The following is an 8,151-nucleotide window of genomic DNA, read 5'->3' on the forward strand; positions in this document are numbered from 1 at the left end:
TGAGCGGTAGGCTCAACATTGAATCACACCCATCTCTTAATTAAATGTAATGAGCAGCGTTGCGACAGTTAGTGGATAGGTGTGCAAGGCATGTCATTTGAATTCCCTGAGCTGTTGTGTTTTTTGGTCGCTATTCTAATTCACCCTCAGTCTGTGATGAGCAATTATTTTGCCATATAAAATCCAGATTAGAAATACTCATGGATGAGTTATGATAATACAGGGATAGTATGGGATTCGCATCTCAGAGAAATGGCTATGGTAAGAGTAAATTGGTGGCATTGAAATGTCTCTCTGAAAATCATACTGCAGATGTGTGAAAATATATGTATCATAACGTATACGTTTGATAGGTTTATCACTCAAGTTGGCGTTGGTTGGGTTAGCTTGTCCCTCAGGACTGCCCCAGCATCTACAGTTTGTTGGTTCCTGTGGACCATCATGCAGGGGAAGTATATTGGTAAACCCAATATGTGTGAGTGAGCAGGCCAGCCTGCTGGGCGTCTGTGGTGCACATGGCTGTCCGCTGAGTGGTCTCTGCTCCCTGGTCTCTCCTCATTAGCCTCACACAGCACAGCCCTTCCCTTCTCACCCCCTCTCCCTTTTCTTCTCTCCTTTTACGTTCCATTCACAGAGCACACATTGGGGAAGAGCAACCTTTGTTTTCTGTATCCTACACACACAAAACACCCGCTCCGCCCCTCCTTTTCTCTCCTCTTGACCGACTAAATGTCTTTTCCGGCTTGATACTCGCTGAAAACCATATGGTGTGTGACATCATGAGGGCAGGAAGCAGAGAGAGCGAGAGGGAAGGGGAGAGCGGAGCAGAGCAGGAGAGAGATTGGCTTGCCAGGTCTCTGCTCAGTGATGTCAGCAGACAGGCATTCTGGGAGGCCCATTGGGGGGTGAGGGGGAGCAGGTTGGAAGTGTGTTTTTTTTTCTTCACATTTCACTCCCACCTGGATAATCAGGGAAGAGAGGGCGGAGGGGCATGGACTGGAGGAGGAGGAGGAGGGGAGAAGGGAAGGCGGGGGGTCTCATGGACTGGAGAAGGGAAGGCGGGGGGTCTCATGGACTGGAGGAGGAGGGGAGAAGGGAAGGCGGGGGGTCTCATGGACTGGAGGAGGAGGGGAGAAGGGAAGGAGGGGGGTCTCATGGACTGGAGGAGGGGAGAAGGGAAGGCGGGGGGTCTCATGGACTGGAGGAGGAGGGGAGAAGGGAAGGCGGGGGGTCTCATGGACTGGAGGAGGAGGGGAGAAGGGAAGGCGGGGGGTCTCATGGACTGGAGGAGGAGGGGAGAAGGGAAGGCGGGGGGTCTCATGGACTGGAGGAGGAGGGGAGAAGGGAAGGCGGGGGTCTCATGGACTGGAGGAGGAGGGGAGAAGGGAAGGCGGGGGGTCTCATGGACTGGAGGAGGAGGGGAGAAGGGAAGGCGGGGGGTCTCATGGACTGGAGGAGGAGGGGAGAAGGGAAGGCGGGAGGTCTCATGGACTGGAGGAGGGGGGGAGAAGGGAAGGCGGGGGGTCTCATGGACTGAAGGAGGAGGGGAGAAGGGAAGGCGGGGGGTCTCATGGACTGGAGGAGGAGGGGAGAAGGGAAGGTGGGGGGTCTCATGGACTGGAGGAGGGGAGAAGGGAAGGTGGGGGGTTTCATGGACTGGAGGAGGGGAGAAGGGAAGGCGGGGGGTCTCATGGACTGGAGGAGGGGGGGGAGAAGGGAAGGTGGGGGGTTTCATGGACTGGAGGAGGGGAGAAGGGAAGGCGGGGGGTCTCATGGACTGGAGGAGGGGAGAAGGGAAGGTGGGGGGTCTCATGGACTGGAGGAGGGGAGAAGGGAAGGCGGGGGGTCTCATGGACTGGAGGAGGAGGGGAGAAGGGAAGGCGGGGGGTCTCATGGACTGGAGGAGGGGAGAAGGGAAGGCGGGGGGTCTCATGGACTGGAGGAGGAGGGGAGAAGGGAAGGTGGGGGGTCTCATGGACTGGAGGAGGAGGGGAGAAGGGAAGGCGGGGGGTCTCATGGACTGGAGGAGGGGGGGAGAAGGGAAGGTGGGGGGTTTCATGGACTGGAGGAGGGGAGAAGGGAAGGCGGGGGGTCTCATGGACTGGAGGAGGGGAGAAGGGAAGGTGGGGGGTCTCATGGACTGGAGGAGGAGGGGAGAAGGGAAGGCGGGGGGTCTCATGGACTGGAGGAGAAGGGAAGGCGGGGGGTCTCATGGACTGGAGGAGGGGGGGGAGAAGGGAAGGTGGGGGGTCTCATGGACTGGAGGAGGGGGGGAGAAGGGAAGGTGGGGGGTCTCATGGACTGGAGGAGGGGGGGGAGAAGGGAAGGTGGGGGTCTCATGGACTGGAGGAGGGGGGGAGAAGGGAAGGTGGGGGGTCTCATGGACTGGAGGAGGGGGGGAGAAGGGAAGGTGGGGGGTCTCATGGACTGGGAGGGGGGGGGAGGAAGGGAAGGTGGGGGGTCTCATGGACTGGAGGAGAGGGGAGAAGGGAAGGCGGGGGGTCTCATGGACTGGAGGAGGAGGGGAGAAGGGAAGGCGGGGGGTCTCATGGACTGGAGGAGGGGAGAAGGGAAGGCGGGGGGTCTCATGGACTGGAGGAGGGGGGGAGAAGGGAAGGTGGGGGGTTTCATGGACTGGAGGAGGGGAGAAGGGAAGGCGGGGGGTCTCATGGACTGGAGGAGGGGAGAAGGGAAGGTGGGGGGTCTCATGGACTGGAGGAGGAGGGGAGAAGGGAAGGCGGGGGGTCTCATGAGGGGAGAAGGGAAGGCGGGGGGTCTCATGGACTGGAGGAGGGGGGGAGAAGGGAAGGTGGGGGGTCTCATGGACTGGAGGAGGAGGGGAGAAGGGAAGGTGGGGGGTCTCATGGACTGGAGGAGGGGAGAAGGGAAGGTGGGGGGTCTCATGGACTGGAGGAGGGGGGGAGAAGGGAAGGTGGGGGGTCTCATGGACTGGAGGAGGGGAGAAGGGAAGGTGGGGGGTCTCATGGACTGGAGGAGGGGGGGGAGAAGGGAAGGTGGGGGGTCTCATGGACTGGAGGAGGGGAGAAGGGAAGGCGGGGGGTCTCATGGACTGGAGGAGGGGGGGAGAAGGGAAGGCGGGGGGTCTCATGGACTGGAGGAGGGGAGAAGGGAAGGTGGGGGGTCTCATGGACTGGAGGAGGGGGGGAGAAGGGAAGGTGGGGGGTCTCATGGACTGGAGGAGGGGAGACGGGAAGGTGGGGGGTCTCATGGACTGGAGGAGGGGAGAAGGGAAGGTGGGGGGGTCTCATGGACTGGAGGAGGGGGGGAGAAGGGAAGGTGGGGGGTCTCATGGACTGGAGGAGGAGGGGAGAAGGGAAGGTGGGGGGTCTCATGGACTGGAGGAGGGGGGGAGAAGGGAAGGCGGGAGGTCTCATGGACTGGAGGAGGGGGGGAGAAGGGAAGGTGGGGGGTCTCATGGACTGGAGGAGGGGGGGAGAAGGGAAGGTGGGGGGTCTCATGGACTGGAGGGGTCTCATGGACTTTGTATGAACTGCTTTCCTTCAGGGAACTGTACCTGTATAATGATGTCTGTACTTACCTGTCCTACACACTTGCGTCTTGTCCCTGATTTGCACTCTCTTGCATACGCATGAACATTCTCAAAGTGTAAGCGAAAGGTATTTCAAATTTTATGTTGGTCTTTGGCAGAAAAGTCATTCTGGGGATAAGACAGTCCCGTCACTTTTCCACCTGAAGAATTTAAGTCATTTCTACCTCTCTATGTGTCTAAAACTTCCCTAGATCATCTCTCATCCTCTGTGTCTCTCACTGGCAGTCACTATCTGTGCACCAGGCTTTTTGTCTGTCAGCCTCCCTCCCTTTCGCTCGCTGGGTGAACTCTTCAGCTTTGTTGGGAGGTCCTGGTCTCCATACCATCACCCCCATTCCATCCAGCTCTCTATCAGCACACACACACACACACACACACACACACACACACACACACACACACACACACACACACACACACACACACACACACACATTCAGCCACATGTGAGCATGTACACACACATACGCTGAACTACCCCTCACTCCCTGATTAATGGCAGAGCTGGGGAGTGTGCCAGGCCAATTCCTTACAAAGTGAAGGGAAAGAGGAGCGAGAGAAAGAGATGTGGTTTTGGAGCCTGTCTCTGCACCCCCTTGCTGCCCCCTCTCGTCATCTCCTTGCTGGCTCCTCCAGGGACACAAGCCTTGGCCAGGAACCAGGGCGTTGGGACCAGGCTAAAGGGGAGAGAAAGGGGGAACAAGAGCGAGGGATATCATAAAGGAAAGAACGTGGGGTGATAGAGAAGTTTGGGTGAGTATATTCAATCAGGGGAAATACAGGGTTTGTGATCAGAAGACTGAATTGGGAGAGTGGTAGTGTGAGGTAGGTGTGTCTGGTGTGCAGTGGTGGATTTAGGTATAGGCGAGATGGGCAGCCGCCCAGGGTGGCATGGGGTGCCTGCACCAAAGAATTTGGAATGATGACATTTGCGCGATCGGTTTTCTATCACTCATTTGCACGTCACGTCAATGATATCATGTCACCGTGTGGGACTGTGGGTCAATTAACCTTGTCAGAGTGGGCGCCCTGATTCTAGTTTGTGAGCTAGGCAGGCTACTGCCTGGGAAGGTCTCCCACTCAGAAGTACGATATGGGGAGGGGGGCGAGGGTAGGTTGACCTCCCCACTGGAAGCCCGAGGTAGGGGGAGCGAGGGAATCTATCAAATAGCGCACCTAACTTTGTACAGTACTAATGCAATTAGTAAAATCAGTCACACTACGAAATGCTACCGAATAAACCACAATTCATTCATAATACTGTGAATATATAGTTTCATAGACATATTGTTGCATTTTATTTTTTGTTGGTTTGTGTGAAATCATTAAGATTAATATAAAACCAGTCTGCACACCACCAAGGTGAACTGGTTTAGTCTTGACTCTTGGTCAACAGTGTTGGGGGATGGGTAATGTATTGATGCTCGAGTGCCAAATCAACACAAATTTGTTTCTATTTGTCTTTGTTACTTCTTTTTGATATTTTCGTATTTATTTTTATATAGTCTTAAATGTTATGATTATTTATTTGTTCCAAATGTCTGAATAAAAATGAGTGCAGAAAGGTTTTTGAACATTTTTAATTTGGCCCGGGCGCACTGAAGGGGAGGTTCGCCCAGGGAGCCATACAAGCTAGAATCGCCACTGCCCATGTGATCCTATATGAGCCCTAGTCTGATATGTTCAAAGTGTTGAGGATGGATTGATAATAAGAAAATAGTTTAAGAATGGGTCAGACCACATGTGTTTGGCCTACTTTCTAGCATCGCTGTAACGATCCTGCCATGAGTTCAATACAGAGCTATGGTGTGGCTGAACATTCCCATACACGCAGTCTGTTCACGCATCTGCCCGGTACAGATGAAACCAGTATTCATAGAGCACACTTCTCCAGTGTGCCACCATTGGCCATCGAAGGTGAGCATTTGCCCACTGAAGTCGGTTACGACATCAAACTGCAGTACGGTCAAGACCCTGGTGAGGACGAGGAGCATGCAGATGAGCTTCCCTGAGATGGTTTCTGACAGTTTGTGCAGAGATTCTTTGGTTGTGCAAAGCCCACAGTTTAATCAGCTGTCCGTGTGGCTGGTCTCAAACTATCCCGCAGGTGAAGAAGCCGGATGTGGAGGTCATGGGCTGGCATGGTTACACGTGGTCTGCGGTCGGGAGGTCGGTTGGATGTACTGCCAAATTCTCTAAAACGACGGCTTATGGTAGAGAAATTAACATAATTTTATCTGGCAACAGCTCTGGTGGACATTCCTGCAGTCAGCATGCCAATTGCATGCTTCTTCAACTTGAGACATCTGTGACAATGTGTTGTCCGACAACAATGCAGTGGCCTTTATTGTCCTCAGCACAAGGTGCATATGTGTAATGATCATACGGTTTAATCAGCTTCTTGATAATCCATTCATCTGACAGGTGTTGCATATCTTGGCAAAGGAGAAATGCTCACTAACAGGGACGTAAACAAATTTGTGCACAACATTTGAGAGAAATAAGCTTTGTGTGTCAGGAACATTTCTGGGATTTTTTTTATTTATTTCAGCTTAAAAATGGGACCAACACTGCAATGTTGCGTTTTTATATTTTTGTTCAGTGTAATTGTCTTATCAGGTGAATGATAATGGCAAGTAGAAGTAACCAACATTTTAAAAAATCAATAGATTTGGTAGACAGTCCTCCCCAGAGTTCACTCTAGCAGTCTACTTGCTGGAAAGGTATCTTGGTGGCGTAGAGAACATTTTTCTGTTGCAAAACACATTTTTGCTAATTCTACAGTTTGGCATGGAGCTGAGAGACAATTCAGCAGTTTTAAAGCAAATTTCCTGCAAATTCTCTGCATTTTGCCATGGCTAAGGCTGTTCCTCTGCTCAAACATAACACAATCAATGGGCATGTGCACTGAATGCCTTTAATTTTTTTATTCTCCCTGACTGTCAAGCTTTTATTTTGATTGTTAGTTCTCAAAGATGGTATTAGTAAAAAATATATATTTTCTGGTTTGGGTCCTTTAAGTTGACACAAACTGTTTTTCAGTGTCAACTAAATTACCACTTCGACAGCCTAAGAATTGTCAATAGAGAAAAGCCCCAGTAATTAGTTCCAATGGCTGTAATTTCCTCCATATTAAAGGGATAGGTCAAGATTTTGGCAAGGGAAGCCCTTTATCTACTACCCCAGAGTCAGATGAACAAGAACAGCTAGCATGCGAACTTTTCCTGGAGACTTTGTCATTGGGTTAGCGTTGGCTCATGAAACTACCTCTAACTTCCTTCATATTGGACACAGAGACCTAATGGTATCCACAATTATTCTGTTGCAGCTAGTGATATTCATTAAATAATCATTTTTCACATAATAAAAATCCACCCCCAAAATATTTATCACCAAAACAAACAATGGCAGACTCCCTGCAGCACCTCAGGCCAGTTTTAAACCCCTGGTCTAAGAAATGTTTTTTTTTCTCAACCTAAGAATGCATAGTGTTTGAGTGTGATTTGCTCACCATCACAGCCTTGGAGTCCCAGGCTTGTGTGTGAGACCCAGGCAGTCTTCCTTCCCTCCGTCTCTGTGTTTTATGGGCTGTGTGGTGCAGTGACCTCCCTCTCACCCCGGTGCCACCCAGCCGGTGCGGGATTCAGGCGTGCTCGGCCCTTGCCAAAACCCCACAGCACCACATCTGCTATCCATAAACGGCAGCCACTCTTTCCTTCTCCCTCGCCCACACTGGCTAACGTCTCTCTCTCACACTCCAGCATTTCTTCCTCTACAGCTCTTATTCTCATTTCCCAACTCTATAGATCCCATTTGCATTCTCTCCATCTCTGGTTTTATTCATTTTGAACACGTCGTTGGTCCCTAAACAACGGCATTTAGGGCGGCAGGTAGCCTAGTGGTTAGTGTTGGGCCAGTAACCGAAAGGTTGCTGGATCGAATCCCCGAGCTGACAAGGTAAAAATCTGTCATTCTGCCCCTGAACAAGGCAGTTCCCCGGTAGGCTGTCATTGTAAATAAGAATTTGTTCTTAAAGATAAAATTATCGGTTTAAAATTGATAGTGTCGGAGGGAAATTGTGTATGCGGTCTATAGACAGTCCCATTCTTTTACATGTTACTGTAAAAACATTCTCCATGGCGCGTGGGGATATTGCCTGGCAGAGTTCAATTTTTCAGCAAAATCCTTCGCAAGGAGATTCCTGCAAAAATATTATTTGAAGATGAGTCCCCCCACAATCATGAACAGCTAGCTAAAACAGGCACACCACACCAGTCTTCAGCTTTAAACAAGATGTGTTCAACACATCAATGCCCTTGCCTTCATCCATACGAGTAAAAAATATGAAGCAGATAAATTAAGTGTTTCAGCAAAACTGTCCAGAGCTCCCGGCATGCCCCCCAATGTAATAGGCATTACTCTTGTGCGATTGTTTTATCTTTATTTTTCTACTTTTTCCACACTGTAATCAAATTCGCAGTATGAAAAATGTTGAACTTTTGATCCCCTCCATTTCTTGGATCATGTTCCACCTCTCCAACCCCAAGTCTTCACCTTCTAGTTTCCCAGACATATTGGCA

The sequence above is a fragment of the Salmo salar genome, chromosome 09 (genome assembly GCF_965601325.2).
Source record: "Salmo salar chromosome 09, fSalSal1, whole genome shotgun sequence".
Classification (NCBI taxonomy): domain Eukaryota; kingdom Metazoa; phylum Chordata; class Actinopteri; order Salmoniformes; family Salmonidae; genus Salmo; species Salmo salar.